Raw genomic sequence first — 19,373 nt, 5'->3', positions numbered from 1 at the left:
CAGATGCAGCTCCATGCAGATAAGAGCTGAAAGAGCAATACTCAACAACTTTATCTTGACTCTGTTTGCAAAGCAAACGCTGCGCACTGCTGGGCTCTGGGAGGACAGTAGAGGGGAACAGCAGCAGGGAAGCTGGGATCCAGCATTCGCTGTGTGCTCAATGCCGAGTCCTAACCAAGGTGGTAACTGTCATTCAAAGTGCTGGCCTGGCAGCCATCAGGGACTACAGAGATGTCACTTTTTGCAAAGGCAGTAAGTCTTTGTTCCAAAAAGTTGCTGAAATGAGGAGATGCAGCTACTATAAAATACCTTAAATCTTTCCCCAGCCAAAATTGTATGAACATCAGCCAAATAAAGCTGACCTTCCTGTCTCCTTCCTGCACACTGTGCACCACTATCACAAATATTCTTCACCCCCTGCTCTTCAGAACATATCTGGGTCCAGGCTGGGTTGGAACCCACCCTTCAATGTATATCACATCCCAAAGTTCCTCACCTTGCATCTTAGAAACACCTGCTCCCGCAGGAACAGGCAGCAATGGACCAGCAGTGGGGACACGGTGACTCTCAGACTCGCGCTGCAAACGGCACAGACAGAGGTTGCTATTTACAGCATTTCTACCGCGTTGCCCGTGGAAGTCATCGCCTGTGCCCGGCTGGAGGTGAGCAGAGGGACACCCCGGCCCAAAGAACGTCCCTTCCAACAGCCAGCACACAGCAGGCAGGGCTGAGGGCAGCACTGCGCTTGTTTTCCAGAACAGATACCGGGGCAGAAACAGCCTGGATGTCCCAGCTGGGCTGAACTAGAGACAACACTTGTATACATCTCAATTCACAGTGCAATGTGGTAACTCAAAACCGGTTGTCCTCATGCTCCCTGAAGAAAAGCATCTCTCATGGGACCTATACTTCAAACTACTAAATATTCTATGTACTTTCTGTTCGATAGTAAGAAGTATTCCACCATAAGCAGAATACACTTTAATTTCTGGATTCTGCCAATGGAGGCAGGAACCTTCAGCTAAGCCCTAACTTCCAGGCTTACTTTCTAAGCATAAAATCAAGCTATTGTCACCACACCTTCCAGCCTTAACACTCTACTGCAACTTAAGACAGACATTTAATATCCCTTCAGTGACTTAAGCAGCCAAGAACTAATTTATTATGCTCTCTTGTGATAATGTTCATTAATCCTTTTGTAATAACATAGGAGAGCTGACATAAAAGCTTATGCAAAAGTAATATGAAAGGATTTATAATGGAAATGTTACTCATGGATTTCTTATCTATCAGAAGCAAACATTTCATGGAAAGTGTACACAATAATTCCCTCTTCGGGATTTTCACCCTCTCATATCACCATAATATCTGAATTAGGTCTGTCTAATAGAGTAAACTGAAGGCGTTCTCCCCAAAGCAGGAATTCCCTACCAACACCCCAGAAATAACGGCCCTCTGCTAGCTCTACTTGGATTATAGTTGAAGAGATTCAGGATAATGCAGAATTCAAGAGTTGTTATTGTACAAAATGCTTAATCCTATCTCTAACGCCCTTTCTGACTGGTTGCCGTAGTGGTTTCTGCAGGGTGAGTCCCCGCGGGTGCTGCGGGACGGACTTTTGATTGAAAAAGACAGAATAACCTTTCTATGTATATTTGTAGTATCCAAACAGATCACCTCACTGATTTTTCTCCCAAATGATACAAACAGATAAACCCTGCAGAAAGTGTTCATAGATTATTCAGTGTATTAATGATATGTCAGTATTTATCCACATGAGCTGAATAAGATTCAATATACAAATCATTATTTCACCCTCCATGAAGATACTCTACTGCCAAGTCCATTAAGGGAATTGCAGAACTCTCCATTGATAGATACTTTAACTGGATCAGAATATTTCATTTCTAGGCAGAGATTTTCCCCTGTCAGCAGCAAGCTCATCACCCCAGACTCTAAAATCTATGGCAAATACCAAGTTGCCCAGAACTACCACAGCTTACTCATTCCTGTCTTTGCGGGTGGGTGGGAAAAGTCAACCAACACAGACAATAACAGTTCTCTCCCATTAGATATACTCTATACAAACTGTATCATTTACCACCATTTAATTTTGAGGGTTTTGGTGTCCACTTCCAAAATACTAGTTGCAAAACCAAAATGGTCTATAAACAAACTGAAACATCTAATTTGAAAAGCATTCAGCTATTGAGACCGTGAGGGGCTGCTGTGATATACGGCTCCTGAATGTGAATTCCTGCTCTGCCTTGTGGCCACTTAACATCTAATGCTGACTTTATAGATTTTATTTCTCAATTGCAAGGGAACTTGTCATGAAAATCGTGAACTTGTGATAAGCTTGTTGTTGAGATAAGCGTGCAGCTTGCTCACGTGTCAGAAACAGTCTGCTAACTGGGACTATGTCTATGTTACATCAGCCCCACCGATCTGAGAGCAGCTCTCAAACACGTAACTCACTAAGACACGTTTAACATCTGGGACACTCATCGGCCATTTCATTTATTCCTTAGCACAGTGATTCTACCCTGGACTTCACATTTTCGGAGAACCCTGCTCAGTTTCAGCAGCCACGTTGCTGTTTGTCAGGCAGAGCTGAAGGCTCCAGGTTCCTCTGCCACGCTGCAGGCACCACAAGTTCAAACAACTGGGTATATAATGGGTGATGGTAGATTAGTTTGGTTAAATGGTTAATTTTATTCAGGGCAGGCACAACTTGCACCTCGTGCCTGCAGGAAGGCAAATGCAACAGGGCCCTTGTGTTGACTGGTACTGATAACAGCATCAATCTGCTGAGAGGTCGTGACAAAGGGAGATTAAAGGTCGGCGTCTTTTAGTTCAGAGTAAGGACTCCTCTAACAAGACCAATTTTGGGATCTGCCACTCAAACTCTTCCTACCCACATTTATACAATTCATACTGTACAATTCTTCCAGGCTGTTGACCTACCTCTTTTTTTTAATATATGTAAGGAACATAATTAAGGTAGAAAAAAAACCTAAAACTATTTCATATATTCTATGTCTCCTTATTCAGGAAACAGCCAGAGTAAATTAGTTCCCCAGCTTCCTCATTTGCACAATCAGACTTCGCCCAGGAACAGAGTCCTTCAAGAAGTGGGTTATTCTTGGTGCTGGCTTTTGTAAATGCTCTTCCCTGAACTTCTCATTAACCTCCTGAACCTCGTGTCTACTGCATGGACCCCAGCCAGCATCCTTCAGCTACCAAAGAACTCCTGAAAGGAGAGTTTACACCTCAGTTTCCAAATTGTGTTACGTGGCATACTAACTACAGAGAAGAGGAAGGCGAAGAGTGGATTTGCCTTTTCAAAAACAGCAGTCGATTAAAAAATAAAGTCCCAATAATGCGAGAATCATACAGCCCTGAACCCTTCAGACGTTTTGGCACGTAGCCCCGTCTCTCTCGGACAATTGCGTCCCCCTTTTCACTGCTTCTCTCCTCCCGTTCCACAGCTCCCCCCGAAGCTGGGGGGGTGTGAAGTGTCTTGGGGTAATCTGCTCTGACAGGGAACAGCGCTGATTAAAAGTTACGGCTTTGGAACAGTAAAGCTCCCACTGCTGTCCAAGTACGAGTTGCTGCTTTCTATTTAAACCTTAACAGTCACATCTAATCAGGAGAAATAAGGACATTTTTATGAATTCCATGAGAAAAATTCCCCTCAGGTGTAGGCTGCACGGTTTGATCATAATGTTTTAGCATTTCATATTAATCCCGCGGATTCCAAGCCAAGAATGCAAGCTTTCATGCTCGCCTTACAGCCAGGCACAAACACTTGGGCAATTTGTTATTATTTCAGCTAAACTTGCAATATGCAAATTAAGATTTATGGCAAACGAAGGCTTAAAACTATGCATCTATCTTCATGTGGAAAAGGTATCGTGTAGTCGCAAGGTGCCAAAAAATACCAGAGCTGGGCAGAGAACAAGCGAATTACAACTCCCAGAAGGCACTGGAAAGTTGTAAATCAGCATTTTCTGTCCTGATGACAGGAAACAAAGTATTTCACAGTCTGAGATTTTCTGGAAGATACGGAATTGACCCAGCCCTCAGACTAAGTATCTTGTTTCAGTGCTTCCAACTGAAAATTGTTAAAGTGTCAGCTAAATCTAGGTTTTTCAACAAGGCTAAACTAAAAGAAAAATTGCTTTACGGAATGTAAGTATCCTGTTGAAAACAGAGTGATGGGAAAACTGATTAAGTACAGATAACATTTATAGTCCCTACTATTCTCCCACCTTCCCCTTTGTTTCTCTGTGTATAAGCAATTCAGATCATTCCCAGCCATGGGTCGATGCAACTTTGCTGCTATCGCATTAAAGGAGATAATATGCTGCCTGTTTCCTACCTCGTCTCTCTGGGGTAGTGCAGAGCAACACAAACCCTGCAAGAAAGATTGAGAGGTGCTTTAAAAAGATGCAATCCTGTGTGGTCTTATTCCCCGCTTTGTATTCTGCAGCACTGAAGACAATAGGATGACACACGGACTGGAGATAGATCCAGGCATACTTTCCTTCTTAAGTCAGGGTTTCCAACGAAGAGCATTGGAAAACTGAGACACATGCCCGAAGCTCAGTTCAGCCTGAGCCTTGGGGTCCAATTTTCATTTCAATCAGAAATAATTTCCCTTAAGTTAAAGGATTCATAACCATACGCTGCATACAAGCCAAACTCAAGCCACATCTGGTAATAAGGACTTTAACAACAAAAAGGATTGTAAAGCAAAGAGCACTCTTTTTTTTCATAGTCTATCCCTTCACATACAAACCACAATTTCCAGATTCTGGAAGCTGCTTTGCCTCACTCCTCTCCAGCTTACTGGAAGAACAAACTAACCTTAGTTATGAACAGTCTACCTATTCCCTGTTTTTACCTAACTCATGTGAATACTGCAGAGAACTCAAAAATCTGGTGTTGCAAGAAGTCATTCAAGTGAGGCTTGGGCTTAGTTGATGTAAACAATTCTGCCTTGAAGAACAAGGTGGTTTAGTCAAAGGGATCTGTGGCCAGTGGGTATGGGGCCAGAGCTTGCCCGGTGCCCGGCCGCTGTTGTTGCTGGTGAGAGGCTGCTCTCCAGCGTGGGACCAGGGAACCGTGCCGCAGTGAGAGATGCTTTTCAGCAAGGAAAAGGTTATGTGTGTTCTTAGACAGCCACCTAGTGAGGAGTGTGAGGAACCGAGAGCCAGACGGCAATTCGGTGAACTCCTACAGAGATGGGAGTTGTGTTACAACTACAGTGCTAAAGCCAGCAATGAATTTCATAGGCTTTTTACCTCATAATAAATACAGTAGGAGAGCAGGAGTCTTGGATTACCTAACAGTTGTGACACAAGATTTTTGATCATTTTACAATTCTAGAAATGAATGTTCAGGTGAGAGCTCAAGTATGAAAAGTGATGTCTGAGGGTTAAGTGATTTCCAAAATTTCGTTTAGAAACAACTATACGTGTATGCTTATATATATATATATTCACCTAACCTTTTTCTTATGCGCTCATTTCTAAATCAAAACATTGCTATTCACTGAAAACCCTTATACCATGCGATATAACAAAAGGGGCAGAGTCCAGAGGGAGAGATCCTCAGAGCTGCCCTGGAATTCACAGGGAGAGCCCGCTTTGCTGGCGTGTCTGTATTCTACACCTTCTGCTAACCTAAATTTGAAGTCTCTCGAGTAAGATAAGAGAACCTATTGGCCCAGTTCATATCAGGACTAGCATTTGCATTCACTCATTGTGTGTGCTAAATTCCAGCTCTACGAATGGAAAAAAAAAGCCCTCAACTTTAAGAGTCCACAGAAAAACATTCAGGTATGATTTCTGAGCTTACCTTTGCAAAGTTACTCAGGGGAGAAGTCCAACAAAGTTACACACTTAGGGTCTCACATCTGCGCTAGTGCGTGCAACTTTAGCCCCATGACAGAAAGATGCGGAACGTGTGCGAGTGTAACGAAGCTGCCAGTTTGCACCTCACCCTTCCAGCAGCTGCCCATTAAATCACTGCTGGCTAAAATACTTCTTGCTACAAAGACCACTAGATAATACACAAGAAACCTCTGAGATGGTCTCTTTTTATAACTGTGATTATTGAAAAGAAAAAAAATATCAGCTGAAATGAAAAATTAGGATGCTACGGAAAATGTTATCAAAACCATGGTTCTCCAAAGTTTCACCTAATATTAATATGCCACAGAATAGCTGCAGGGGAGTGAGTGGGTCAAAGAAGAAACAATTACACCCTGCAGATGCTGCTCAGTTTGGGATGCTATAGAATTTCTACTTAGATATTTATTGCCTCCCAAAAATCTCACACAGATAACTGCCATAGCTACGGATCAAGTCATTCATGAACCATTGCTGCAACCTCGGACATACAGTTTCTTTGTTCTTATAGACGTGCAGTGTTTGTAATCCCCAAGTGAAACAGTATAATAATATATTAAAAATAGCTGTGAGTGCACTTTAAATTCCCTTCAGAAACACCAGGTCTGCATGCCTAATTAAATATCCTCGACACACAAAAAATAATCGCAAGGAAAAAGAAACCTCCCTTATGAGGGCCAGATGATTTTAATGAGGTCTCACTCAATATCTTGCTGGCCTCACATGGCTGAGCTCACCACGCAGCGCTCGGTCACACCGAGATCACACGCTGTGCGCAGGCTTCTCCTCTCCCTTTCGCACTGTTTGCTGCTCTTCTGTCCCAGTTTCTCCCCGTTCCCTAAGAATTTACTGTCATCCAGCATTCAAGGCTTCAGTTCCGAGACTCCCCAGCTATGTGGGGCTCTTGCCGTTTACCAGTTTCTTATTTTTTGTACCTCAGGAAGAGCTAACCTGCACATATGGTTTGCTTCTGTGCAGAAGCTGAACATATGCACAAAGGTTCCACACGAGATCTGTGGAGGAGGAGAAACAGTATTCATTTATCCCAGATAAGAGTCACAGCCCCTTTATCCTCCCACAGGCACAAGCAGTTCCTCCATCAGCCCAGCCACTGGAACACAAACTCAGATCTCGCTGCCTTCCATACACAGCAAGGACTGAAATCCTGGTGGCAGCTCAGCAGACACTGAGGGCATCACCAGCGGGACTGTGGGTACCACCACCACCAGAAGAGAAGCTGACAAACGCACGCTTACACCATCTCCCTCCACAAACCTTGGTTTTCGTCTCTTTTGTAGCCAGGGAGGAATTTGTGCCACGATGCTGTGGTGTTCAGCGCTGAGACTTGCGGGATAAGCACTTTTCAGTCACCCAGTTCCAACTCAAACTTAAGGCTCTGGTGTTAAAGAACCAGGACATCTCTAAAGTAGTGTCTTCCACCTCTCCCTTTCCCAGCCATACTTATTAATAGTAAGTACTAAAAATCATACACCATGAGAATTGGAATGATATGCATATCCTCTTTGCTCCAACTAGATATTTACAAATACTAGAATTATTTCAGCTCTTCAGTATAGCACATAGTGGTTGCCGTAGTTAACAAAGTCCTGCAGTTTGTTCTTGTATGATTTATCCTGGTCCTGAGTGTATTTAAGTACAGATTTTTGGTTTGATTTTGTGTGTGCGTTTGTACTATGGGTTCAAACATATCCTGTATTAAGCATCACAAGCCAAATACTCGTGTTCCCCTGGAGCAGACATGCCTAGAGGTCCCTTCCTGAGTATTTGACCTCTGTTCCTGCAAGGTGGCTGAGTGTTACACGTTTATAGACACCTGCTATGGAGAAACATCTCTCCTGTGACACCAGATTCAGATTTCCCCCCAACACAACCTTTTGTTCTGACACAACCTTGTAACTAGAATCACCCCACGAGGTACCAATTAAGACCATAAGACACTGCAGAGTTTAGGCTTGAAGAAACAATGATGGGAACAACTTCTGAGCCGACATATAGGTCCAGCCATAACCTGCAATTTTGTTCTAGGACTTGGGTTCATTCATTGGACCCAAGGAACTGAGAGCAGACCAACTTTCTGTGGCCCCTGGAAAAATATCCAACTTCTCATATCAATGACCATTAAGCTGCGTCCACCTTCCCGTGGTTTGAAAATAAGGGCAGGATTTGAGTGAATATCTTTGTGACCAGGTGCTTAACCTTTAATGATTCGGGGCAAAAATATCTCTCCAGGGTCTTCTAATTTAAAAAAGAAATGCTACCATTTCTCTGGTGAACTACCCTGTAAATGGACATTTGATATTCCCCCAAAGCCTCTGGAAAACATTCTAAGCAGAATGGCAAAATTAGAACCATTAAGTCTCTCTCAGAGGACAATTTGGCAGATTTCTGTTGCTTCCCAGATCTTTAACTACAGAAACATTCCTTTGAAAACTTCATAGACCTTTCAAAACACAGAGCTTGGATTATTTTGTTGTTTCTATCCCCAATTTACTAACCAGAGGATTTCTTTTTAAGTTTTGAAGGCAGGCAAGAACATGAGATTACAGCTGTAGCTGGTGAGAACTTGAAGCATGGAACTACTAAAGTTCACCTCTGGAGTCAGAGTAAAGCCATTTTACAGGAATAACATTGTACATTGGCATAACACTCTCAACATAACTCTCACACATATGAAATTAAACATCTACCAGAAATTATTTTACTACACTTTTTAAAAACCTGACATGCAGGATAACCCACAGTACTAAGCAAGCATATGTTTAGATCTCCACTATATTTTATGTACAAGTTTGTGTTATCCTGTGAACATGAGATACACAACACAGCAAGACAACAAAACCACCTCTCTGTTTTCACAGATTTAGGAGATTTAAAATCCGTGTGTGAAACTTCATAGAAGCAAAAACTTCCCACAGCTCATGCGGAAGTGAAAAGAGGTGTTTGCTCATTCTGTTTGATGTTTTACACTCTTCATGCGAGACAATTCCCTCCACTGATCTCTCCTAGTGCTCTTAATTTCAGAACAGAAGTGTCGTATCACAGAAGCAGACTGCATGGTGAGATAGTAGAAGAAGTTGTAAAGAAACTCTTATGTCATATGGGAAAACTTTGAAAACAAGTTACAGGTGTTTAGAATATTACAAAATGAATGATAAATTCTTCCTTTAGACACTTTTTGGACGTTATTAGAAAAAATGCTGTAACTACCATCCCCAGAAGTGTGCTATTCTTGCTATTCGGTATCAGTAAGACCTGAAAACTTTTCACCTTTTCTGCCCTTGTTCCTGTATCTACAGATCCAGAGGGTGCAGAACAAAACTGCACAGAGGTTAACGCTAACAGGCTCTAAAACCATGGGAAAAAGATCTTGCAGAGGTCCCCCGACTATGGCTCATTGCTATGTAAGTATAAGAGGAACTGGTCAAAGGTCGGTGTGAGATTTGGAAGAGCACATCATGCAACGTGGAAAAGGTGTGGAACAACAAGACAACTGTTTAGGTAGATCTCACTGGCTTGTCCTGCTTGCTAGATTAAACTCTGTCCAGGTTAAACCTAAGCAGTATAAAGCCTACGTTACACTGCTCAGAGCACACTAGAACGGTTGGCTCCTCATAGCCACAGTTATAGGTCTGGAGAGGAGACGGTCAGACAGATCTGGCAAGTCTGTGCTTAAGGTCATTGCCACCTGCAAAGCACAGACCAGAAGCAGCTTTGGCTTAATTCAGATCATGGTAAAATCATAAGGATGGTACACAGGGGAAACCTTGCATGAAGAATGGCACAATTCTTAATTTCACAGAACTAGTCATGGTTTTCTTCTCACTGTATTTCTTCTCTCCAGTCTTCTGAAAGCACTGTATAGAAACACATGGCAGAACAGCCACACTGCCACAAGAAGAAGGATCCTTGCTTCCTTCCATGAGGAAAGTCTGTACATATAGTCCAATTGTTGCCAGCAAGTGACAAAATTTAATATGGAACCTCTTAACTCCAGTTATACCCGTCTATTCTAAGCTACCTTTGCCAGTAGCATCCTCTCTCAGTTGATATTAATGTCTCACCTGTTCCTTTAATATAGACCTCCAAGAAGATGTTTAATGAGAGTGCCTTTCATAGCATGTAACCAAACTCTCTAACCCCCACTTCACAAACCTGCTTCATTGAACCAGACACTAAACACAATATGTAAGTGAGCAATTGCATGCATATTGTTTTCATGAAGGTTTTGCCCATATGTGGGTCTACTCATATGCTTTGAGAAAAAATAGCCCTTCAAATAAAAACACGAATATGTCCTTAAAATTGCCCTTCTGAAAATAGCTCAGCCTATTTGTAAGAATTCCTGCAAGTTAGCACATGCTTCATCTTGAGCTCAGAATGTTAGCCAAGTCATAATCAGCACTCAGCAAGAATTAGAAAGCCAGTTTGTCACAGTGAGGTCATGGGGAAGATTATTCCTGCTTTATGTTTCCATTTATAATAAATACTCCATGGCCTGTCATGGAAAGGATGTAGAACATATTTATACTTCCAGCCTCCCTTTTTGCATACAATTCATCAACTTGATCTGGTAAATTCAATAGGACCCTATTCCCTTTTGTCATTTTTTAACATGTCTTCTGGCTCAGAAGAACCAATGATCTCCCTTAGAGTGCAATGGAGGTATTGTGTGTCTTTTAAAGTAGTACAGATCTAGAATAGCAAAGGTATTTAGGTATTTCCTTTAAAGGTAGAACATAACTGTACAAATTTTCCTCTCAGAGTTGAGTCAAACATATGATGCACTCACCTCATCTTTAGGCTGCTTATGACTATCTGTTGAGATACGATTCAATTTCACAGCTTAATCTTACTCCTATCCGAGTATTTATTGCCAGGTAACTGTGGGGTTGGGAAGACTTGGCAGTGTAACAGCTGTATCTTCCTCTTTCATAGACAATTAAGGAGAATGCAGTGCATTTCTCACAACAGGAACATTCTTTTCTCAGGAAATGTGAGTAGCGTCTCACTACATGGCAATGAGCTATTGGAATAACTTGTAGTAGTCATTCACAAATTAGTACTATCCTAAGCAATCTCATAAGAACACTCCAGTTATCTCTGCACACAGAGGTGCCAAGGAAAATGATGATGAAGTTGGTTGCTGCAGAGCTGAATAGGAGTACTACAGGAAAACATATTCTGCAGATGGGATTGACTATGTTGAAGAAATCAGTAACCCAATTACAGTGTCTCAATAGTCAAGGAAGATGGAGAAACCAATCTAATCTCTAGTCGGTGGCTTCCAACATGACATCTCCCATACTCAGCTGGTCAGAGTTCAGCAGACGTTAGACATAATATTTGTATGTTCTCACATTCTCTATGGCAAAGGAGCCGGTCGCGGTATTTTTATGCAGACTGGAGACTCCTCATACCAGGAAAGTCCCTTGAGAACACCGAAGAACAGTACATGCCAACACCAATTCCTAATTTTGTGTTGCCAAGTTTGCAAACCAAGTTGGACACTCTGAACACGGAGGCAGCTCTGTGGTCACCACGCAACTTTAAAAATAAAGTAACAAAATTAATCAGATTGAGGAATGGATTATGATTGAAGTCCCAAACCACTGAATTGTTATAAAAAGGCAGGAAACAAAACATGACAGCTAAGGTTTCAATAGGATGGTATCGCGGAAAGGCTGATACCAAGAAATTGCCCAGGAAACAGAAAAAATATTTATTTACTAGACATAAAAATATATGTTGTATCTATGTCCACTATGAAAATATAACAAATATTTGAATGCCTATTGCTGAAGCGAATCGAGTACAGACAGCTATTTCTTTTTATAAAACATATGGAAAAGATCATGAATGAATTACTCTTTTCAGAAATTCAGGCATGAAGTTTTGGGGAACTTCCAGTCGTACTCCAAAAAATAATGGTTTAGAGAGAAAACAACAATCTTTTCTATGAAGAAAGTTTCTAATCCTATGTTTCTTAATCCTATAATTCTTCCTCAAATGGCTTCCACTGAAGTTTGCTGCATAAAGAAGTGCTCTCAAGTGAGGGAAAAATAATAATGAAAAAAACTAGAAACGTATTTAAGCTACACAAAGAAACAGATGTTTGTCTTGAGACAGTAAGTGAGATGTTTGTCTTGAGACAAACTTGAGAAAGAACCTGCATATGATCCTTTTTTTTCCACAACAGCTTAGCAATTGCTGATAGGATTGTGTGGCATATCATAGCTGAGCTGTTTCTGCATTGATATTCAATGCAGCATTGAACTAGTTCACAAATAGAGCTAACAGAAGAAATCAGTGCAGCTATCTTCAAGAGGAAAGAGGACAAGGATCGTGAAAATAGGAAGAAGGATCCCACCCCCCGGAGGTTGAGAATCTGTTAGAGCCTTATGTAATTTTGTAGAGTTTTCCAGTCAATTCACACAGTTGTTATTTCACGACAAGAAATCAGAGAAAAGATGAATGATTGAATGAAGAGTTAAAAAAGAACCACACTGAGAACAAAACAGTAGGTTCTGAAAGACGTCAGCATTTGTATTTTTAAGTCTTTAAAAATACCATTTTGCTGTGATGACCTGAAGATAAATACCCTTACCCCCAGCTCTTGATCTTGCTCCAAAACACACATCCCCTCCCAGATGCAGATCTACCCTGTCTCTCCCTAAAAGCTCCCGACATCAGCCCCTGGCCATTAGCTCTGGCTGGCTGACTTTACAGTAGCTATATCTCACTTTCTATATCCAGGAATTGTTAGCATTGCATCATTCAGCTCACTGCACATTTCCATCATTATTCTAAGCAGGACTCAGTGACATTTTAGTGGTTTTAGTTTGGGTCATTTCAGTTCTCTAACCCAAAGCTGCTGGTAATCTGAACAACCAGCTTAGCATTTTGATATATACACATACGCAGATTTTCACTTCACATGTAAAATACTGGTGTTTATGTGAACACAGTGTCAAGTGGGCTTAAAACCGCCAGGTTTTGTGAGTGTTTGAGGCTGCAGCACTTTACAACTACCAGCACAGTGTGTACAACAGTAAGCAGTTAATACTAGGTAACTATGCTTTTCAACCAGCCATTTGGCATTGAGAAAGTAGCATTAGCGTCTCCACACTCCAGTTTATGTGCCTTCTAAAGTAACACCTACCAATAGGATCAGACCTGCTTAGAATTCAGGAAATTCACCTTAAAACCTGTCTATAATCCCAGCTACCTTGCTGAATTCCTTTCCTTCCCCAGGCTAACGAAGTCTCAAAGTACATTGCTGAATAAATCTTAAAGAAAATAACAAAAAGTATCAAGAGGCAATCCAGCTGAAAAATTAGAATAATGATTAAAAAGTTTCAATACAAATAAAGATATGAGCACTGAAGGAAAATAACCCTGAAGCACATTCCTACGTTGTAGGCAACACGTCTTTATTTAAAATGGGCTACACAATAAACCTGTCACAAAAGTCTTCTGCAGATCCATGAACAACTATGTGTAAAAAAAATACGCTATAAAAACCACTGAACACAAACCCAATTCAGTATAACTAAGCCCTATTTCTTCTTGAAGCAAGCTACGGTAGCATGGGTGCCACACTCAGTCAAATCTCTGGCACTTAGCAGCACTTAGAGACATACACGATGCGATCTTGGAATGCAGGCAAAGACAGATGGAAATGAACAATAAATGAACGGGTGGCTGGACAGACAAAAAATCTCTCCCAATGTTTTCTCTTCCATCTGCTTCTCCTTGTAACCGCACCTTTACACAATCAATTCAAGCCCCAGATTTCCCTTCCTGACGCTGGAAAGAGCACAAGGAGTGTTTATGACAGAGTGGAATGCGTTTAAACACAAAAAGACAAACACCAAAATTAAAATCTGAAGGCAAGCACGTGAAAGCAGAGACTCTGAGAAAAGTTTCCTTAAAATAAAACATTCTTGTTATTTCCTTTGTTTTTCCATATTGTTCTTTAATCTTCCTCCTAGAGGGGAAACTGAACGACAGCGAGAGATAAGCAGAGCAGAGATGAAAGAAGGAAAGATGCAACTTAGAACGAGTAAAATCTGTTTCTCTTTGCCTAACTCTCTGGTATCACCTGCAGCAAAATGGAAAAGCAGTAGGAAACACGCTGGGCTGGGATTTTTGCTGCAAGCTTGTGTCACAAACAGCGCACAGAATACACTCATTTTCATCCCTCCCATCAAGGCTAATGATATTTGACATTTACAAGTTAACATATACCATGTTATTGCTAAACACTGTGAATCGTCTTTCATTTAAATTTGTGCTGCTCCTGTGGGGCTGAAGAGAGGACAAAAAGTCCAAGTGGTTAAAAGCCATGCAGTTACTGAATGAGCTTTCAGGCTCTATAAGCTACAAGAATCAGTGAATTTCTTTAATGAGTTGTATACAGGAGGAGTGGCACTTGTGATGCTGGGTACCATATCACCACAGTTAAGATGCACACAGTTAATATTTTCTCCAGTCATCAAATGGGCAGTGATAGTATGAGACCAAAACTTCCTCTTCCTGTGCACAGGAATGCTTTGCTACCTAACACAAAGTTGGCTTTTTAACAAAAAAAAAGTGAGAAAGAATACTCTGTGCTGAAGGTACATTTATAACATAGCCGTAGATTACTTCTTCAAACAATACACCACCCCAACATACTGGACCGCAGGAGTTGTGACCCACCATCTACATGATACCCCCCTCTACTGTAACTATCGTTTTCCATTCCCATTTACTAGACTTGGAGAGAGTACAAGAAAACCTTTTTTTCAACAGAATCATCAAGTTTAGAATCAATCAGTTTCATTGATGCAAAGGACAGAGGGATTTCTGGTAGCAAAAGAAAACATACAACTCCACCTGAATCTTCTACTAATTTAGATTTCTTGCATGAAAGCAGCAAAGTACTTTGGAGTTGCCCCTGGTGACCAGTTCCTGATGAGAATGGGGTTGGCCTGAAGATCTGAGTGCAATGAAGGACACTATTCTCTGGCACTGATGTTGGCTGCTTTTATGGCAAAACCACACTGATTTCAGGACCACTCCGTAGTCAAGCACTTCAGAGTGCTACAAACACTTTGCAAGAGTTGCAGCACTGAATTTTATCAGTTCTGTCAGTTTGATTGGGTTGTATTTTGGCTTCAGAGATGCCAGCTATATAGTAATATTTTATTGCTTGTAACTCTGACAAAGACTGTATTATCCAGCCCTAGAAATGTACTTAGAGGGCTGTAAATAAAAAGCGAAATTTCACTGGACTAAGATTCCAGGTTGTGAACATCAAGATGCCACAATCACACGAGAACACTGGTAGCATTTTGTGGCCCCTAGTTAAACCTTATTGCTATTTTAGCAATGGAATAACGATGGAGGAAGCTACAGCAACTTTGCCTTGGGTCATGAAGGACATCAATGCACAGGTTCAGAAAAAACCTTTGCACATCCATCTCCCTGCATGTTAGTTCCCTATCTTATGGAACACTTCTTGTTGATTAGCTCTAAAATACAGTCTTTTGATTAAATATCAAAATTAAGTAATAATAAAGACTAATTCTGCTGAGCAGCAACTTTGCATAACGCACATCATAGCACATGCACACAGAGATGGTGTTTCTGAAGATATGTATTATACTCACCTACATCTAGTGCCTATCCCTGCCTTCTAGTACATGGCTTATTTTGCAGAATGGCCTGTGTTCAGTATTGCAGATGACAATATGAACTTAGCTAATGGAGAGCTGACTTCAGCTGACATCGTAGAGCGCTCCTCTGAGAGCAAGAGCTGCAGAGCTTGCATTTCTGTGTTGTGTCGAACCTGATCCAACATCCATTCTAGCTGATGGAAAGAGTCCTGTTGACTTCAGCACACGTTATACTAGGCCCTGGTGCAGTTAGTTGCAGTGACAGCATTCGAATGCTGAAGTTCTTGAACCCTCATGCTACATGGATACTTCACAACTGAAGGAACGTGTATAAGACAGAGCTAGAGAAAGTTACTTTCCCTCCCAATCAGTGCTCATTTTACAGTCTACCACAAAAAAAAGAGGTTTTTTTCCTAGCCATTGAGCAGCCCCCTTGTTTTACATGCTTCTGTTCATGAAAAGAACCAAACCCTCCTCCCCCCAAATACCCAAAAAACACCAGACAAAAGTCCCAGCTGCCCAGCTGCATTGTCTCAAGATCAAACAGATACTTCAAAGGATTTTCCAATATCTAACAGTTCAGAAGTGGATTGTGTTGAGAGTTAAAAAGGATCAGCCATTTCATTCTGTGAATTAAAACATCCTAATTAAAACCTTCTTCCATTTCAGGCATGCCCCTATACCGCAGAAGGCCACATACGGCCTTGATCATGGACCGAGACAAGTGGTTCTCTCAAGAGACTCATCTGAAAACTCAAACAACTCGTGCTAAATACTTTAAAACTTGCTCAATACTTTAAAACCAGTTTCAAGAGTCTGATTTCCTCTGCCCTCCGCTTGCTTCTAAAATGGCTATTGTTTCTAAAATCCACACAATACACGTAGGAATGATTGCTTTCACAACTGTAGCTATCTAGTGTTTTGTCTCACTATTACTCTCATTAAATACATTAGTTCTCAGCAGAAACTCCTAATGACAAATTATCAGAAACTGAAGATCCCTAGAAGAAAGGAGACTGGATGTGTAACAGGATTTTCCTCATCTTCCATATTTTTCTATTTGTAAGTGCCCTCACAATATGTTTCACAACTAACACGAGAAATTTAAGTCACTTATTGATCTTACACTGCATTCTTTGCCCCTTCTAGCAGCCAACCCCTTCCCTCCACCATTTAGCAGAACTTGCTGACCAAGGTGTACCAAGTTACACGCCACCGAGATTTGCAATTTTCGAAAGACAAACCCCAAAACTTCACATAAGATGGCATAATCAGGAGAATAACATATCCTGGAAGCTTGTTTCAAGAGAATAAGGATTACAGGCTATCCATGGAAATAATCTACTTGAGGTATTTCCTAGAGATCCAATCACTGTCAGAGTAAAATTTCAGTGTGTGATGCAGATAAATACAGATGGCAACCGAGCTGCAAATTGACCTTGTAGGCTTGGGATAGATTTAGTCACTGCTGCCAAAAAGATTTTCAGGTACATCAGAGATTTGCGCCCAGGGGTCCTCTTCTTACCCAACTAACTTGTAATCACAACTGTCAGTTTCAGAACATTTATATGACCCTGTGGAGTGCCATGCGAGTCAACCATCTGAATGTGAAATTCATTAGACAACTGCGGCATGCTCAGTGGGAGCAGATTGCGAGACGACGGTGGTGCATAAGAGAAGATGAAGGAACAGGTTAAAGGGTTCCTGCAGTGGTTTCGCAGGTTTGGGAATAGGTGTGCGCATCGTATGTGCCAATGTGCCTTCTCACACAGCTCAAAAGAGATCATTGGGATGCTGTGAAAACTTCAGCAGTAACAGAACCTGACACCTGTCTCTTCCAGTGTCAGGGTATAACAATGATTGGACTACGCTTTAATAAGTATTGCCATTTCTTGTTTATCAAGGATATCAGGCTTTGAAAGCACAATTTACTAGATTATAATTTTGCTGTAAGAGGTGTGAGCAACCCTCCCCACACCACACTACCCATTGCCCACAGCACCTCTTAGCCCATGCCAATCACTCATCTCTAAATCATTCTAAAGGTATAAAGGGGTTTTGAACACTACTAAATTGTGTCTAGTACAAGCAGGCCTGATTTATTACTCCTCCCCCACTTATACTTGGTTCAGCTTTCAGTAGTCCAAAAGGAATCTATCAGCATAGCTAAGGACCTTCTGTAAAGCGGAACCCTTAGGCAATGAGACTCCTTGGCAGGCTTGCACTGAATTATCAGTTACATATTTTTTTTCATTTAAGTCTAATTTTACTTCCCACTTCTATTTTTCCCTCCATAATTTCTTGTTGCTGAGGTGAGCACTTACAGAGAAAAGCAGCACTGCTATTAAAAGAATCAATACTTAAATTGCACAATACTTACATTGCTTCATTCCGCTTGCATCCTGCGCGCTTTGTCTGCGAGGAATAGTGATCAATTATGAAGATCTGTCAGGTTTGCTATTACATGAGATCATTTATACTGTTAAGAGGATAAAGCAAAGTCAGCAAGCCGAGAACATATCAAGCCAACTACAGTTTCAAAGCCTACAGTTATAGCCTCTTAGAAAGACAAGTAATTTCCTGTATGCTAAACACAGAGCTGAAGAACAAAGGGACAGCTCTGCAGCCTGACCATTAGAAAAAGGTAATCAAGAACTACAACACAGAACTCAAAAATTTCTGAAAAACTTTTTCTAATAGTGTTTTTACCTGAGGGTTTTGCCATAAAGACCTCCCTTCTGCCCTGAAAACAGCCAACAAGAACAGCACTTACCAGATTCTTTTTGCCCTGGACCAAGAAAACAACTCAATTTTCCACAGCTGGGCCAGCTCAGGTTCTCTGGGAATGGAAATCAGGGCATGCAGCTGTGGTCTTCTCTCGCCTCTCTGAGACAATGTCAACTTGAATTTGCCGAAAGTAGCAGATACCCAAGTGCTCTATAACAGGTAGAAGAAAAGTTGCAAGTATCAGCAGAATATGACTTTCAGGTCTCTAAGAGCTTGATATTAGTGTGATTAAGCTCTGTTATTGTAATTGAATAGATTGGCCACCACATCATTAAACTTGCAAACACGTTCGGTTGCTAACAGTACCCTAGTTCCATATATCCAGGCAAGGGTAAGGTCAAAGACAGATTTTGTTTCTTCATGTTCTATGGTTTTGCTTTTCTTCACAAGATAAAAGACAAAGACAAGTGCAGAATATTTTATAGTGATTTTCAACTAATGCTTTGAAAGGGAATTTCTGAATATTTAAACTTTTCCTCACAGCAGGAATTCTGAGATTTGTAGCCACTGCCAAAGAAGACTCTTTTACTGCTAAACTGGTTGAAACTGAAAGTGAACATAGCGCAGAGTCCGGGAGAGGTGCCAGCACTGTGGGTGCTCTGCGTACCTATGGAACAGGTATAGTGCAACTACAGCATGGTCAAGGTATTTTCTGTCCTCAGCAAACATCTCCTCCTAATTTGGAAAGGACTATGTTGAAGGTAAAAAGCTTTTTCATTCTGCACCTTCCATTCAGCAGTGGTTTAAGGAGCTAATTAGTTCCAGCACCTGAGGTCTACACCCTAAATAAAGGTAAGCACCTATTGCATCTTGTGCCAGCTGAAGGCCATGTACCTCAGAGGGTGTGAGCCCAGACTCTAAGAGGTACAGCCCTCCATATTGAACCCTCTTGCTCTCCAGTTAGAGGAAACCCAGAATGTGGAGACCAGGTCACACTTGTGTTCACACCTTACAGGCAGGAAGGACAGATACGATTCTGAGAACACGA

The sequence above is a fragment of the Patagioenas fasciata genome, chromosome 13 (genome assembly GCF_037038585.1).
Source record: "Patagioenas fasciata isolate bPatFas1 chromosome 13, bPatFas1.hap1, whole genome shotgun sequence".
NCBI lineage: Eukaryota > Metazoa > Chordata > Aves > Columbiformes > Columbidae > Patagioenas > Patagioenas fasciata.
The sequence above is the reverse complement of the archived record's forward strand: the minus strand, read 5'-3'. Positions refer to the sequence as shown.